Source organism: Megascapheus bottae, chromosome 33 (assembly GCF_031878675.1).
Source record: "Megascapheus bottae isolate mThoBot1 chromosome 33, mThoBot2.hap1, whole genome shotgun sequence".
Taxonomy (NCBI): domain Eukaryota; kingdom Metazoa; phylum Chordata; class Mammalia; order Rodentia; family Geomyidae; genus Megascapheus; species Megascapheus bottae.
This window is the reverse complement of record NC_143541.1, coordinates 115,015-133,792: the sequence shown is the minus strand read 5'-3', so window position 1 is coordinate 133,792 and position 18,778 is coordinate 115,015. Positions and strand designations below refer to the sequence as shown.

General features: G+C 36.4%; 1 long non-coding RNA gene across 1 annotated transcript; it reads right to left on the bottom strand.

The window, feature by feature from the left end:
- Positions 1-1,818: 1,818 nt before the first annotated feature.
- LOC150042810 (uncharacterized) lies at positions 1,819-18,452 on the bottom strand. The gene is made up of 3 exons (XR_016533547.1): positions 18,308-18,452; positions 5,912-6,094; positions 1,819-2,002 (listed from the first exon to the last, which is right to left on the bottom strand). It is a non-coding gene; the product is annotated as an uncharacterized LOC150042810 (long non-coding RNA).
- Between the last annotated feature and the right edge of the window lie 326 nt (positions 18,453-18,778).

Genomic DNA, 18,778 nt, shown 5'->3' with positions numbered 1-18,778 from the left:
GGCAATTGACACGCGGTGCATTCCCGGGGGGAAATCAAGATGAGCAGGGGAAGGGGAGGGAGGGAAATGGGGACCATGATATGAGAAAGGGTGTCAATATTTGTGAAGTAATGTACCTTCTATCTGGTGAATATAATGTAACCCTTCTATTAATTACAATAAAAATATATGGAAAAATACTTACAGAGATGCCCACCCTATGGGATTTTTCTATAATTACTCTGAAACATTTTTAAATGTGACCCTCAGTAGGCAATCATTTCACATCACAATTCTATGATGTAAAACCTAATTAAAAGTTTAATGAGACAACGTTCGCTCTATTTATACATGATGTACTATTCTCATTTGTCTTTGATGGAGTTCTAATTTATTTTCTTAAAACTTACCATTATAATGTAAAGTGACTTCATCAAAACACTAATAGGTCACAATATGCAGTTTGAAAAACACAGCAAAAATGGCAGAAATGGTACAATCATGTATTTATTGCAAACTGTCATTTTTCACATTATCTGTAAGATTCTTCTGTCCTCTGAAACATCCCAAATATAGATAATCCTGAGAGAGAAGCCATATCCCAACTACATAATACTCCCATATAATCTCTGATAGAAATCATACAACAACATCCCCCTGGTTCTATTTGCAAGTTCTAATATCAGGATTGTCTAATAACACTTCAGCAATAGTAGAAATGCTTTTTAAAACATATTGTCTAACATGGCAGTCAAGGGAAACATGTGGCTGGTTGATATTTGACTAGGATACATACGCACCATGGGGATGTAAAGTTTTAAATGTAATTAATTTTTACTATAATTAATCTTGAACACAATTAATTATTTAGTGCTTAGTAGTTCCTATACTATTAGAGGGCACAGTGACAGGGATTACTGGACTGCCAGAGGGCACCAACTAACATGCTAACTGACAGGTAAACTGTCGTCAATGTCCTAACACAGAATTACAAAAGAAATATCTTACTTTTCCTCTTCTCCAATATACATCCTTGAAATATTGGCATATGTTTAGTTTAAATGGACGTATCCATGTTGTGTGTGTGTGTGTGTGTGTGTGTGTGTGTGTGTGTGTGTGTGTGTGTGATATGTGTAGGTCAATGGCATGGGGCAAATTTTAATTTTTTCTTTTATGTGTAGATATCAATAGAAAAGGTTAAAAGAAATAAAGTATGAGATTAAAATACATCCTATTAATCTTCAGAAATTTGAAGGAAAATCCCAAAGCAAATGAGGGCCATAGATCTAAACTGGCTTAGAAGAGATAAGAAAGAGTAAGTTGCTAAGATGGGGGACACACAAAGCATGAGGACAGTCATCATGCTGGGAAGGGGACAGCCTCGGAGGAGGATACAAAACTCATGGAAGTCGCTCAGTTTACATCGGTATGTCATCATTTTAAACATGGTGTAATTGGTTATTGAAATATACCGTTTCCTGATGATGAAATTGAAATAAGTTTAGGCAACTACCCCAAAGTCACATTTGTTACTGGGGTGAGAATCTTGAATTCTAACTATGCAATAATGTTATCTTCATAATCCCAACCTTATGTGAGGAACTTTGCCTTTCTTAACAAAATTAAACAAATGACCAAAAGAAACAAGGAGTAGACCGCACTCCAACATCTGGTTTCAGTGGACAGATCTATTTACCCACTAGACTGAGACCTATATTTTCTCATCACGCTATTTTAGTGTGGACTGAGTTGAGCCTTCACATTTCAGCCCCATGCTCATTTCATCTTATGATCCATCTGTGGACCAATATTCTTGATTGTCTATTGTTCTCCAGGCATTGTTCTCATAGGCCCATATGATGGGTTAGAAGTTAAGTCCTTGATTCTTAGAAGGATTATGTGTCATGTACTTTTGACATCCTGCTGCAATGGTCCAAGCTGCTCTTTTGACCTTATCCCAGTCACACTGCATTAGAAGCCAACCAGTGTGTTCAAAGTATAGCTGAAGTTCAGCAAATGTCTTCTGAGAGAAAAAAAAGAAAGCATACCGTATCAACATTTGCCTTGGGAGTCAGGTGATACATTTTCAAATAATGTAATGGAAATTTTCTAATGAGTATAAAGCCAAGACAGAAAAGCTTAATAATAGATAAATATGAATAGTTGCTTGTCACACATAAAGTATACCATTGTCAAGAAGCAACTGAAGTTCATGGATGAATAGTAATTAATGTTTATGGGAAACTCCACAAAATCAATTCCTTTCCTACATTCTCCCAGGAAGATTTTGGCTTCAACTCACGATTGATGGATAGGCTTTTTGAACTTGAAAGAATTGCATTGCGATTATTTGGGCTTTTTAAACTGAAAATGTTTCCCTGGGGATCAGCTATACAATCACCATTTTCCTGTTAGGGAAACTACTTTGATTTTGATTAATCATTGCAGAGACATAGAGCCTACAGTGAGAAAAAGGCTGTATGTGACATAAAGCTCAGGGAGTCATTGCAGGATATGAGATAAGTCTAGAAGAAAGTGGTGACTAGATGCCCTCATGACCTAGTCACACTTCTGTGCCTCAGTATCTCCAGTGATTTCAATAATTATTCTGTGTGGTAGCCTATGATCTCTCATTTGGATATCTTGGATACACAAAATATCTAAATACTGGGTAAGGGATTTCAGTGTCTGAAGGAGCTTTTGCGTAAACTGTCTTAACACTCCATCTCTCTGCCCTCAAGGTGAAGTAGGAAGAAAATTTTGTAAGCAGAAATTCTTCCCAACTGCGACTCTGCTAATGCTCTGAAGGGATTCTTGGCATTTCCCACATTCCAGGCATTTGGAGTTCAACTTTCCCTTTTGTCAGACTGAGTTGGTGTGAAAGTTATTGAGGATGGTTCTTGTTTTTGGAGCCTAGTTTGGCATTTTCTGTAGAAATCTATTATGGCATGGCCAAAGGCTCTGTACTTCAGCCTTCAATTTTTCATGAGTACAGCTAGAGTCATAATTACAGTTAGCTGTAAAATATCACATAAATTGGCCAAACTCTTATCTATTAGGCTTAGGTTCCTAGAAAAATGTATTTTTGGTTTATAATATGTAAGTCATTAAGAAAATGGAAAAGAATGAAAAGAGGTTGTGACTGTAACTCATTTATATTTTATAGGACAAGTGTTTCAGCACTTACATTTTATGTAACTTTTAATGAAATCATGCATACAGTTTTATACAACTATTAATAAGTCAAAGTACTTCTATGCAGAATGATTATCCCTCTTCATTTTTTTTGTGGGTCATGGTGCTTAAACCCAGCCTGGGTTCTGTTGCTTAGCACTTCAGCTCAAGGCTACTGCCCTACCCCTGGGCCTGGGTGTTGTCCCTGAGCTCTTCAGCTCAAGGCTACCACCCTACCCTTGAGCTAAACCCCACTTCCTTTTGTACCTGGGCTGGCTTTGAACCTTGATCCTGAGATCTCAGCCTCCTGAGTAGCTAGGATTACATGTGTGAGCCACCTTGCTCTGGTGTCTCTTCAATGTAATACTATTAATACTCTCAAACTTTTACTAGGACAGGTTCCCTAAGATGATTTTGCATATAAACAATATTACCCTGAAGGGCCTAATTCTTTTTTTGTTTGTTTTGCTAGTCCTGGGGATTGAACTCAGGGCCCAGGTACTGTCTTTAAGTTTCTTTTGCTCAGGGTTAGCACTCGACCACTTGAGCCAAACCACCACTTCTAGCCTTTTCTGTATATGTTGTACTGAGGAATTGAACCCAGGGCTTCATGCATGCTAGGCACGCACTCTACCACTAAGGTACATTGCCAGCCCCTGCCCAAATTTTATGCTTTAAATTCTAGTCCCATTTGGCTGGTAGTCAACTCTACTTTCCATTACCAATTACAAATAATCTAAGCTTTTCTGTTTAGTTTATAGGGTACCTTATAGCCTAGCATTTGTTCAGCAGGTTTTCAGGTGACACAATTAGAAACAGAATGAGAAAAATAGAAAAAAAAGAACAGGCATAGACGGAGGAAAAATAGAATGTAGGAAATAAGTGGGTGATATTAGATGCAATTGGATCCAGAATTGTAAACTGTTTAATCAACTTGCTTATTTTCCTCATCCCCCCAACTTACGGGGGTTTGACAATAAACTGTCTTAGTTAAGTCACTGAAAGAATGACTCAAAAGTAGCTGTATGTATTAGTGACGAGAGTACTCTACTTAACATAAAAAATATACTGCTGCATTTTGGCAGTATATATTAATGTTTTGATGATATAACTCCTTATAGATGTTTCTGACCAGTAGATGCTATTTCCTTCCTTAGTCTAAACTTCAATTATGTAGCTCTATTCTTTTTCTGTCTCTTTCTCCCTCTCTTTCTTTCTCCCTCCCTCTCTCTTTCTTCCTCTCTCTCCCTGCTTCCCCCTCCTTTCCCCCCCCGACATAGCTTAGAATCCTTTGTGTTAGACAATCAGATAAATTATGAAGAAATGTATGGAGAGGGTGCGACTTACTCTCTTAATTTACATTTTTCAATTAGAGAACTGAAACATCACAACAGTTCCCACTCCTTTGGCAACAATCAGTCATGTAGGCCCACTTATACAAGAGGAAAAAAGGGAAACATGGCTTATAAGCAGCCAGCAACTGCCCAGCCTCAACTACTGTCCAGCCCCCACTACTTGCAGCACCAGCAGTCTGGAATATAAGAAAATGTTTATATACAGCTAGTAATGACTTTGTCCCCATCACTGTATCTGATGCAATTCCAGCAAGTTCATTTCTAAGATTAAAAAGCCCTGATGCTTATTGTGAATAGCACTGGTAGCTACATGAACAATTTCAGCAGCCAATAATTTTTTCTTTAGTGAAAATGAAATAAAATAAGCAGCAGAACACCAAACCCACTGACCTATTTTCTTTTCTTGTTTCTGGCACCAGTTTATTACAGTTTAGATTAATTTCTGTTTTAAAATTGTGCATGTGGAAGGGTATCAATCTATGTGAATTAATGCACCTTCTATCTGGCAAATATCATGTAACCCTTTTATTAAATACAATAAAAATTATTAAAAAAATAAAATAAAATTGTGTGGAAATACAGTCGCAGCTAGGATTGTATAGGTGATATTATAGGCTTCTGTGATTTCTCTGATTGTTTTTATTGTTTAAAATATTTTATAGAATTTAAAGCTAAGTAGGAATACTGATGTTTATGCTGTTAGGTAGGAATAAGTATGTAAAGTAGGGTAATTACAAATAGGAAGACTGGATTTTTCAAAAGGATAAAAGAAAGAATTATGAATGCTTTTTATCATAGACAAAGATAAATTTTAAGACAAAAAGGTTTAAATGGATTTAAAATTACATAATATATGTGTGAAAGTACCTTAGTATTATATGTAATTTAATGTGTTTTTAAAAATAAATGCAACGTAACTTAAAATTATTTTAGTGATCAATTTAAAAGAAGTGATGGTAATTAGCAGACATAATAAAAATGCCAGGATATTGAAACAAAAGCCATATAACAAATGATTGTTGTCCTTAATGTACTATGTTGTCTCTCATCTCCTTTGCTGTCCCTTTGTTATCTCATATTGTTACAGTATCTTACTTTGTTATCTGATATAATGAATTTATTTGTATTTGGTTATTTGAAATTTGATAGGAAAGGGGGGAAAACCAAGACAGATGGGGGTGTGGGGGGGGAGGGTAATGGGTACCAAGACATGTGAAAGGGTATCAATGTATGTGAATTAATGCACCTTCTATCTGGCAAATATCATGTAACCCTTTTACTAATTATAATAAAAAAACCTACAAGTAAAAAAAATGCCTGTATTTACTACACTCTAGCTTGTCAAGGTGAGGCTAATTAATTGCTTGTTTAATTCATTTATATTAACATTGACGCATACTCACAAAACATGAGGCTAAAGGGTGAGTGTTTCATCAGTGGGAGACACAAAAAGCAGGTGGCAATTACCACAATAGTGTGTCCAGTGCTAGAACCCTGGAAAATCAGGACAACTCATCAGCAGATACCACATTATGCTACTTCATTCCATTTTGGATAAATAATGAGTCTAACCTCTCTCAAACAAGCTGCAAATAGAAAAGAATATGAACATGACTATAGAACAATGATCTGCTGTAGATAATAACTTCCTCCTAAAAACATCCACAGTAAAGTCACCTTTATTTTGGTCAGCAATCTGAATCTAGAGATTTATCTTTCCTATATGTATTACAAGGTCATTATTCTTCTAAATTTTCTTTTAGTCACCTTTTAAATATTATGCTTTTTGTTGTTTGTGGGGCTTCAACTCTGGGCCTAGGCACTGTCCCTGAGCTCTTCAGCTCAAGGCTACTGCCCTACCCCTGAGCCACAACCCCACTTCCAGTTGTCTAGTGATTAATTTGAGATAAGAGTCTTACAGTCTCAAGTGCCTGGGCTGGCTTTGAACAATAATCCTCAGATCTCAGCCTCCTGAGTAGCTAGGGTTACAGGCGTGAGCCACCATACCTGGCATTAAATATAAATTTTTATAACTTGCTTTCTCCATGGATGTAAAATGTTTTAATTTGTCATTCATATTTACTCAATAAACAATAAACAATGTCTCACATACCATATATCTGATTATTTACTGAAGTGATCAATTGTTATTTGTCAAACCTCTAATAAAATAAATAAAATATTTTGCTGGTTAGTCTCAGCAGTATATATAAATTTTCGTCTCAAAAAATGGAAACTACTCAGATTCATACTTTTGTTCTAATTGCTTTTAGTATTTTGTCTTCAGTTTTGCTTGTTTGGCTACATGAAATCTCACAAATATTTTGGAATCAGATTTCATGCAACTTTGACTGTATGCCAAATGAGGTGTTTTATACTCATGTCATGGTTGATGTGGTAGATGAGGATAAAACAAGGCAAACGCTCATAAGTTGTTGTGGTCTTTCATCTTCTGGAAAAGAGATAGGAAAGAGGGAAAGTGCTGACCACAAGTCTGTCATCAAATTGCCTGAATGACTCATTGTTATGCTGGTAAAATAGCAACACATTCAGAGCCACATAGTCAGCCACTATAAAACTCCCCTACCTCTTTCCCATTTTCCTACTTCCTCTTAGAAACACAGACCTCTACCTTCATATTTGAAAGTGCCAAGCTCATTCTACTCCTGAACATTTTAATTTGTTGTTCCCTTGCAAGATCCTAATTAAATTCGCTGAAGAATCTATTCAAATGTACCCCCATAGAAAGCAAAGAACTACCATGCTATTCAAAATAGGCTTGTTTGCCTTTTGCCATGTTCTAAATTTTTCTGAGGTTAAATCATACCCTGAAGTAATGAACCAAATCCACCCCAAAAAAACAATTTTAAATGTCTCTTCTATGAAGAAGAGACAGACTCTCTTATATATAGAACCATATCTATGGGTTTTTTTTAATCAAGCAATGTTTCCATTTTCCCTTCCTCCCTTCCTCTATCCCTTCTTTCTTCATTCCCTCTTCTAGAATCGGCCTATATATGCTCTGTAAAAATAAAGAAAGGGGAGGAATTATCCTTTCCTTTTAGAACCTTCTAGCTGACAATCTACTCTGAATTTTCAACTCCATTCTGGCTGTCTTCTGTGAATGTCTAATAAGATTCACATAGTAGGCAACTGATTTTAAAGCTCATATGTATCATTTAAAGAAGAAGTGTACTCTCAAGTGTACTGCCAACATTTCGACATATGTACTCATTTCTACCAAGGACCAATTCCTTCATATAGCTGAAATACATACTCCCTTTGTTGAACAGCATCTGCTTTGAGGTGAACCAAACTTGTCTCCCTAAAGTTCACTGCTTCTGTAGGCTCTCCATTTTCCACCCAAATGATTTATTTAAAGCATTTCTGTACCTGTCTTGGTTTCTATTGCTGAGGAAAGAAATACTTTAAGCAGTTCTGTACGTTTTTCTTTAGCTTCCCTACTAGGAACCATATCTCTTGCTTAGCTATTAGTCTAAATGTTCTTTTGCACAGGCATTTGTCTTGTAATTTAAATTTAACTTAAAAGATAAATGAAATTATTCAAGTCCAATAGATCCTTACACTCTTTCCATCAGTATTATAAGTGATTTGCTTCCTAATCACCATTTAAAATAATGTATACATGCCTATTTTTATACTGCTAATATTCATCACTGCTATACACAGCTGAATAATTATATCTGAAAATCATTGCTGCAAATTGCATGTTTATTTACAGAAACATCTAGTTGATGATCACTTGCTGGCAAGGTTGGACAGGTTTCAAGTGACTCCAAAGGAGACTTAGCCTTCTTATAAAGAGGAAGTCTGCCCACTGTACAATATACTCATTTGGTCATTTGTGTTTCTAAGAGCACTAGGAGTCCATCAAAAGTAAGTTTGTCACATTTGAGGTTGAAATTTCATTTATTCACTACAATAATATTGACTGTAATCCCCTAATTACATGTCTCGATGAAAGAAGACAGAATGTAGATACTGATCCAGCAGTGACTATGAATGAAAATATTATTAATTCCTCTCAGTCACTGGGGTGGATTTCTTTTTCCCATTTCTTTCAGAATATTACTTTCCTGTTTCCATAGACCAATGATAAAACAGAAATTGTTGTGGTATTTTGGAAGGGTAATCTGGGAATAAGAACTGTGTTTCAGCATCTGATAGGCTTATTAATAACTAAATCTAGATACATGAAACAGACTTGGGGGCAAAGGACTGTTAGAAGTGGCAGCAAAATGTAAGAAAGGATTATCTAGAGGCATAAGGCAGGAAGCAGGACACAATGACCATCTCTTCGAAAGCATTTTCAGTGCTTCTGAGTAATCTGTCCATTGTCACACTGTACAGGGATAGCATTTTGGTTGGCCCACAAAGGAAGAGGATCTAGCTGGTCTATCACGAATGACATGTCCACTATTTTCAACACTAAACATAGACTTCTAATAGATGTTTTCATCAGAGCATATTCCAAAAGCAAAGTGGTTGTTACCAGTTAATCAACTGGTCATTAGACAAACCAACACATTATGTTATCAAAAAATTAACACTGAGCATTCATTTTGATTTCTAAAAAACTGTCTAAAAGTATGCTTTGATGAGAATTAAAATTTGCTGGAAGGGATAGAGTGGAGTCAAGAGAAAAAGGGTAGACAAATGAAGAGGTGAAGAGAGAGAGGTAGTCAAGAATTACATGTAGTAGCCACACACAGTAGCTCACGCCAGTAATCCTAGCTACTCAAGAGGCTGAGATCTGAGGATCAAGGTTCAAAGTAAGCCTGGGCGCAAATATATAAAACATGGCTGTGGCAGTGCCTCAAAAGGCTAAACATAGAACTCCCCTATGACCCAGCAATTCCACTACTTGGCATTTACCCAACCACCCAGAAACAAGGACATACTAAACCCACTATCACAACAATGTTCATTGCAGCACTATTCACCATAGCAAAGATATGGAACCAACCTAGATGTCCCTCAGTTGATGAGTGGTTCAACAAGTTGTGGTATTTGTACACAATGGAATTCTATGCTGCTGTCAGAAAGAATGACATCGCTCCATTTGTTAGGAAATGGAAAGACTTAGAAAAAATCATATTAAGTGAAGTAAGCCAGACTCAAAGGAACTTAGGCTCAATGGTTTCCCTCATTCGTCCTAATCAGTAGAAACCTTGGGCTCTACTAGCAGAGATTTGCAATAGAGCAAAATCTTGATACATAAGGCCATACAATGTGAAGCTAATTGAAAGGACCTCCAGGATAGTGAAACAAAAGCCATATAATGAATGATTTTTGTCCTTAATGTACTATGTTGTCTCTCATCTCCTTTGCTGTCCCTTGGTTATCTCATATTGGTATAGTATCTCACTTTGTTATCTGATTTATTGAATTTATTTGTATTTGGATATTTGAAATTTGATAGGGAAGGGGGAATACCAAGACGGGTGTGGGGTGTGGGGGGGGGAGGGAAATGGGTACCAAGACATGTGAAAGGGTATCAATGTATGTGAATTAATGCACCTTCTATCTGGTAAATATCATGTAACCCTTTTACTAATTACAATAAAAAATACATTAAAAAGCCATATAATGAATGATTGTTGTCCTTAATGTACTATGTTGTCTCTCATCTCCTTTACTGTCCCTTGGTTATCTCATATTGGTATAGTATCTCACTTTGTTATCTGATATATTGAATTTATTTGTATTTGGATATTTGAAATTTCATAGGGAAGGGGGGGAAACCAAGACGGGTGGGGGGTGTGGGGGGGAGGGAAACGGGTACCAAGACATGTGAAAGGGTATCAATGTATGTGAATTAATGCACCTTCTATCTGGCAAATATCATGTGACCCTTTTACTAATTACAATAAAAAAAGGTGAAAAAAAAACCAAAACATGGCCTCACAACCATGTTGCCAAGTGGGCCAAACTCAACAAATGATAGTTAAATCACCAAGTTTGTACATTTTTATATTATATATCTGACAGGACAGTGACTAGGATTCATGTAGCCCATTATAATTCTCAGTTGTTCATCTTTTCTTAGAGCCTGGTTATTTTCTTTGGTGTCTAAAGTTATTTCATTAGGTCCAAACAAGATAAAATGATTTGCATTTCCATACAGAATTACAGGATTTTCCCATGCTTTGACTACTTGTACTTATTTAATTAATTTATATACTTATTTATTTTCGCTGTCATACAAGCTTTGAACTCAGGGCCTTGGGCTTACTAAGCTGGTACTGACTCTGTAACTGAGTCAAGTTTCTAGTCCTGTTTTTTAAGAGTCTCATTTAACTCCCAAGCACACACTCAAGTCACAATTGACTTACTTTATGCTTCTCATAGGTGCTGGGCTAAGAAACACAAACCACCATGTCTACAGCTTGTGAAAGTGATACACACATTTCGGGGCTGGCCTCAAGCTGTGCCCTCCAATATTTCCCTCCCCAGAATCTAAGATGACAGGTGTGAGCTACTGGTAACCCCACTTGACTTATTACAGTTTTTTTTCCAGTCCTGGGCTTGGGCTCAGGGCTTGAGCACTGTCCTTGTACTTTCTGAAGGCTAGCACTCTACCATTTGAGCCTCAGCACCACTTCCGACTTTTTGCTATGTATGTGGGGTACCTAGGAATTGAACCCGGGTCTTCGTGCATGCTATGCGAGCACTCTACCACTAGACCAAACCCCGGCCCTTACAATTTTTTTTATAATTTGAAAGCAGTTCAAGAAAAGAGATTACTCCTCAGAAACCACCAGCTCTCACAAAGTGCCTTACACAAAATCAACCAATTCTATAGAAGCCTTAAATAAATTAGTGTGTATATCCTTCTACTTCAGTTCTGCAATTCCACCTGCTCATAATTCTCCAACTATGCCTCAAATAGGTTTATATTTAATGTTATTAATGGCTTCATGTTATTCCTCCTTTTGGAAATAGCAGTTTTACACATGTCTTATTAACGATGGATTTCTGTCATTAGACAGAGCTCAGTGTATAAAAAATTTTGGAACTCTGTTGTGTCCAAACCCTATGACATATATCGCCATCCAATCTGCCTGTGTACAACAACAGTTCTCCTTTCACTTTCAAAGTATCTCTACTTTTGGTAGTTGCTATCATTCCCAGTTCAAGAATGCCTACAAAAGGAAGAAAGAAGAATCTAATTAAACCAAAAAGAACAGCTAAGTGGAAGGAAAATATTATCTATTGCCCACATATTGTCCTTCTTATGAATTATTCAACTTGGATTTGTGCAAAACCTCCCAAACTGTGATTGCATCTGTATGGATAGATGCCTTTGGAACATCGTGGGAGCGTGATTCTTTAGGTAGGAAGTAGTTACAGTGGAAATTTCTGTGGTGTTATCATCTACATGCCAAAGAGTTCTGTGGTTTGTTTTTGCTTTTGGAGAGACTGGTGATTGGTCAGGGTGAAAGGAGAGTCTCTAAATTCATCATTTCCAAGCAATACGAAGCCTGGGTTCTATCATTTATTTCTTGTATGTTTGTCTATTATCTCTCATTTGTCATACTAAGCTACTCCAGAGAAATCAGGAACTCCTCTTCATAGGTATTTGTCTGCTATCTGCTAGTCTAAACAAGAAATAATTTGGGGATCATGTAAGGTGATCTATTTGAGGCAATCCTGCTGAGAAACACTAACGTGGGATTTGCTGGCTCCCACTCTGTATTCAGCAGCATTGTGACATAGTTTATAGACTTCGTTTTATTCTCTCCCTTATTTCCTTTTTATCAATCACAACATGGACTCGGGTAGATTTAATAGTTTATAAATAATTCTGACACCTAAAGTAAGGTTTTGTTTTTTCTTGCTTTTTACTTAAACAAGAACAGAGATTGTTATGGTTATGCTCCGTGCCACCTTATTAAAACAAAGAGCCCAAACAGCCCAAACTAAATTTTCTATCTGGCAGATAATTCAACAGCCTCATTTTAATGTTCTGCTTGGCAACTGCAGTTTTATGGATACATACTGCCCTCTGCAAAGATGCACTGCATCCAGGGACAGAGGAAGGAAAACATTCTCCAAGTCCTTCATGTACATGGAAAATATATTCATTAATATATCCTACCACTTACTGAAGAAGGAAAATAGTTGTGAGGCCTAAGCCCTTCCCTCCTACTCTACTAGCTTGGCCCGGGGCTGCTGGGCACCAGAGGCAGAGAGACTTGCTTTTAACATACATTTCATTTTAAAGATGCTGACAGTCTCCATTTGCTGACAGTGAAAAGCGAATGCTTTATGATCATGCATGTTACCACGGACTATTAAATTACCTATTGCAAAAAATAAGCCACAATTTAGCTTTTAACATAAGCTCTTACCCTCAAGGATATAGAATTTGCTACAACTACACTATGGCTCAAATAACTAGAGATGGAAGGACAGAAATTGTGTAAATATGTCTATTTAAGAACAATATGAAATTCCATATGTAATACGCCAAACAGAAAACAGAAAAACATTTGCCTAATAGTAAAGAAGAAAGAACTGAACAAACAACATCAATTGAAGAAAAAATACTTTAATATGATTCTGTTGTTTCTCTTAATATGTTGTAAAGAGGGGTAACCATTTCATAAGGTAAATAATGACAATTCTTTGTGTTTGCTGGTTCTGGGGTCTGAACTCAGGAACTGGGCATGATCACAGACCATTTTTGCTTAAGGATAGCTCTCTACCACTTGAGACAGAGCTCTACTTCTGGAAATTTGGGTGGCTAATTAGAAATAAGATTCTCAAAAGACTTTCCTGCTAAGCTGGCTTAAAACCATGATCCTCAGATATCAGGCTCCTGAATAAATTAGGATTACAAGCATGAACCAGCAAAATTTAGCTGAGTACAAGTTTCCAACTTCCTTCCTCCCATCTCTGACAAGATACACAGAAAAATAGCATTTTTTAAATTTAAAATGAAACTTGATTGCAAAACCTAGAACTTTTGAACATTTAAGGAATTTTGCTACATTAACTGAGGTAAGACTTTTATACCCATAAGGGTATATTTGGAAAGTACCATATTCTCTCTAGTAGGGAACATGAATACCAAAAGATGTTCCCTTCACCATCAAACTGTCAAATCTTGCAAAACTACCAGACAGAATTTTGGCATAAGTATCAGCTTCGAGAAGAAAGTAGGAAATGCTTTCAATAAGCTTGCAAATTTGAGTCTAGCATTTCAATTCAATAACTAATAAATATTTGAACTCTACTTACAGTAATTTTCACATTACTATGACAGTCTCACAACAGATGGTTGTTAATTGATTCAATTGTTGTCTGAAAAACAGTATATCAAGAATAGTAGTCTTTCCTTCAAAACTTTGATTTCACATACAAAATAATTTAGCAGGGCCAAGTCATTTGAACAAATTTTAAAACATCTCTTTAGCAGAAATTTCCTTATGCTAATTAAATTGTAATACAAAATTTATCTTAAATATACTATATTTCCTCCACTCATTCTAACATATATCTTTCTAGTGCTGTGTCTAAGATTTAATTGAAATGGTGAACTGACCTCAAGTTTTTCCTTCCCTAATCTCCATACATATCCATCAACAATTTTTGTAGAATACCTATTATTTTTAATGAATTTTAAATATATTTAGAAATGGTGTGATATTCTATTGTTCTTTATATTATGTAGTAAAGACCATATTATATACCTTTTGAAAAATCTCTCCAAAATCCCAGAAAATTGTTCTATCTCCAGTAAAGCATTGTTCTTTCCAAGAAAGAAAAGTAAATAGAGAAAGTAAACAGAGGAAGTGGCAAGGAGGTGGGCAAGATTAGGACAAAAGGAAAGAAAGAAATAAAGATTAAGGATATACAAAAAATAAAAAGAAACAGAAGGTACAAACAAGAATAAGAGAAGCTGAAATATTGAAAAAAACCAACTAAGTTTAAAAATGAGAAGTTCCTAACGCTTATCTCAAACAAAATGGGGCATTGTCAAATAACATATAGACTAAAATCTTCAGGGAAAATGGGGCAGTACTGACAATGGTCTTATCTCAGTACTGAGAGACAATTAGCCCTAGAGTAAACAGGTGTTGAGAGCAAAATTAAAAGGATTCAACCATTTCCAATGAAATAATCTCAAGTATTTTTATAGGATAGCAAAGATATACAGCACCTATGAAATAAATGCTATAAGATCTGGAATACGATTAGGTATTCAAAGAAAACGAATGAGCAGAAAATACAGTTCATCAAAACCTATCTGGAGTTGACATTGTTGTTAGAATTATCAGACAAGAAGTACTTATTAGTTTTTGTAACTTTCTGTTTAAGTGTAGATATGGGAGATACTTTAAAAATGAACATGTAGAGATGAAAAGTACAATGTGCGTAATGGGCCCAAGACACTGGGTTACTGACACTTTGAAGATCATAGACTCAAACATGAATGCACTTCAATACACATGATACACACCACTCAAAAGATAACAGCATGGAAAACATAATTTAAGAAAGTAAACATTTATCACTGAGCCTGTGAAGCTTTTAAGAAATAGAACAGTATCAAATATGAACCCTACAGAGAAAAAGAAAAGAACATAAAATATCTGAAGAAATAATGCCCCAAATTTTCTAAGAAGCCCATTAAACTTAAGCACAACCCATAAAGAAAGCTATATACAAGATTTCATAAACAACCTCCTCAAACCAATGATAAAGAAAAAAGCTTTTCAAATTTTGAGTTTCTGAAAAATAATGAGAAATAAGGCAAGCAATGTACAGAAGAGAAATGATTAAAAACAGTGAGAGGTTAAGGGAGGGAGGTGTGGAGGAGTCACCACTGGCATGTCTAGGGGTGGAGCCAGCCCAGATGACCCATGCCTGGCTTCCAGTCAAGGTTTGTGGCCACACCAAGACAGCAGTGTTTCAGCAGTGAATAGGCAGAGTCACAGCTTGAAACAGAATGCTTGGAGATTGTAGCAAGGGGAAAGACTACAGTGAGGAAGCAAAGTATTCAGTGGTAAAGGACAACAGCTACAGTGAAAATAAACATTTGGAAACTGGAAAACTACAATTTTAGTCATGAGCAAAGAAAATCTTAGCAGTTTAAGAGACCACCAAGACGGGTGGAGGGTGTGGGGGGGGGAGGGAAATGGGTACCAAGACATGTGAAAGGGTATCAATGTATGTGAATTAATGCACCTTCTATCTGGCAAATATCATGTAACCCTTTTACTAATTACAATAAAAAAATTAAAAAAAAATCTAAAAAAAAGAAATCTGTTGTAAAAATCAATGTTAATAAATTCTTTAATAAAAAAAGAAAAGAAAAAAGAAAAAAAGAAAAAAAATCCATTAATGCTAGTCACTGGTGGCTCATGATTTTAATCCTAGTTAATCAGAAGGCTGAGATCTGAAAGTTGTGATTATAAACTAGCATAGGGTAGAGTCAAAAACTCTGTGACTCTTATCTCCAATTAGCCTTCTGAAAATAAGCTGTAAGTGATATGTGTTTCAAATGGTAGAATGCTAGCCTTGAGCACAAAAACTTAGAAGGCAACCAGGCGTGGTGGTTCACTCCTACTCTAATCCTAGCTCCTCAGGAGGCTGAGGTCTGAGGACTATGGTTCAAAGCCAGCCCAGGCACTAAAGAATGAGACTATTATCTCCAATTAACCTCTAGAAAACAGGAGGTGATAGGGAGTAGCCATGAGCTGAAGAGCTCAGGGACACCACCCAGGACCAGAGTTCAAGCCATACGACCCACCAAAAAACAAAACAAAACAAAATAAAAAAAAACAACCATAAAACTTATAACCCATGTCCAGGCCCGGAGATTGTGTTCCAGGACTGCAACACACATACATTCTTGCACATACTCATTCGTGATTGTGCATGCATCCTCGCACAAGTGTGCGTGTGCACACACACACACACACACACACAGAATCAGTTAAGAAAATGCATGAGGCAATTATTAACAAACTCGGAGATTGCCTAGTGAGTTATCTGTCCAAAGAATGATGGAAGACTCAAACCTATTCTAAAATAGCAAAATGATCATATTTTAGGATATGTGAACCATGTAATTAAAGTTGCAATCATCAGTTTGTACGTAAATAGTTATAAACAAATGAATGGAATCATTTTTCCATAATATAATTTGACTTATCTTGGATGTAATGGTTTCATCTACTCCTGGAAGTACAAGCATGCTAAAATATTTATAGTATCCTTAGTGTGTGTTGATCTAAAGGAAAGTTACTTACTCTAGAGGAATGTTCCGTTTCAGTTGAATAATCTGACTTACAATTACACATCAAACAGTCACCTTAATCACTATTTTATCCAACCAGGTTTATATTAGCATTATTTGGACAGAAAATTTGTGTTGATATGTCTACCTAGAACTAAACATCAAAAATAATGATCGCTGCTAAGGTTTAAACTATTTATATGTGAATCTGTTTTCTTTGTACATGATTATGAGTGAGGATCTATGCCAATATGAAAAAAAAATCTAAAATATTTTTGTTATGCAACCTCTTGTTGGCAGTGTCACTAAAGTTATTTGTTGCATGTAGAGGCATACTATCAAACAACTGTCTTCTGAATTAATGTGTTAAAATACATGTTATAGTAGCATAAAATCAAAGTTTTGTTATGCTGCCGGGGCTGGCTTCAAACTAGTAAATATCCTGCTTAAATCTCAGGACTGGTGGGACTAGAAGCATGTATTACTCTGACCAGCTCAAACAAGCATTGACTTCATCTAATTTGTTTTAAAATAGATATTTTAACTGGTTATTAGCTATCAATCATTTAAAAAAATCAAATGATTCATTTGTATTTCAGGTTTAAATTATCTCCTTTCCTTATCCACAACAAATTTTTATTCAAAGCAAAGAGTTGGAGAAGCTAAGAACTCCACATGGCGGAAGGTCTATTGAACATGAAAGGAGAGAGAGACTCTAACAATTGGTTTTCCTCAGGGTGGATGAAACAGTAGTTCCATGTGATCACTGGTGGCAGATAACATGCAGATGATATCGGAATCTGGAACTTGATGGCTGGAGGATAATCACTTTCTGATCTGAGTACAGGTTTGTGCAACCTCAAAGCAGAAATCTGAAGGCCCTGGAGGCTCAGATGTTCTGAGAAATGACTTTCCCTCTTCACCCATATTTCTCACCTCCTTTACGTGTGTGTACATTGAATAATCTGGCTGGTTTTTGTCAGTTCTCTTCTACAAGGCTTGTTCTATTCACAAGCCCTATTGCCCCAGTTACCAGTTTAACATTCTTTTTGTTAAAGTGTCTGTTAATGCTTAGGAAGGCTTAAGCCAGAGATTCACCACTGTATACACCATGAGCAAACTAATCATGTAAAAAAGCCTATGTCTCTATATACGATTACACAGAGGTTGTACTTTGAGTCTAAAAGCCACACATAAGATAAAAAAAAACACTGAGAGGTTAAGGGAGGGAGGTGTGGAGGAGTCACCACTGGCATGTCTAGGGGTGGAGCCAGCCCAGATGACTCATGCCTGGCTTCCAGTCAAGGTTTGTGGCCACACCAAGACAGCAGTGTTTCAGCAGTGAATAGGCAGAGTCACAGCTTGAAACAGAATGCTTGGAGATTGTAGCAAGGGGAAAGACTACAGTGAGGAAGCAAAGTATTCAGTGGTAAAGGACAACAGCTACAGTGAAAATAAACATTTGGAAACTGGAAAACTACAATTTTAGTCATGAGCAAAGAAAATCTTAGCAGTTTAAGAGACTTACAGTGGCCAGAGGGACAGAAAGAGAGGCCTCACATGCAGACCTGAGACCACACTGATTATCTTTCATGTGCCTGCTGGCCTTGTGCACTTCTGAGGAAACCCACTTTGCCCTTCTAGTCAGGTTATGTGAATTCTGGATACTGACTTTTCAGACTTCCTTCCCTGCTCTGAATTCCAACCCATTCTTGGAGGTAGAGTTCTAGAACAGTTTCTTCATTCTATGGGCGATCTCTCCTTGTGTGCAGAAATTGTGTTGATGCAATACGGTTTGTCTACCTATTGTAATACTCTGAAGTTCCTTCCTCATCTTCTACTCTATCCCCTATTTCAGGTGCTGAATACAAAACTTTCTGTTTTGAAGCTCCAACTTTCTTATCACTGTACCAGAAAAATTGTATAACCCATTTATTATGAGCAATAATAGCATCAAACTAATGATAAATAAACCTCTTAAACTGATCATGCTTCAAAA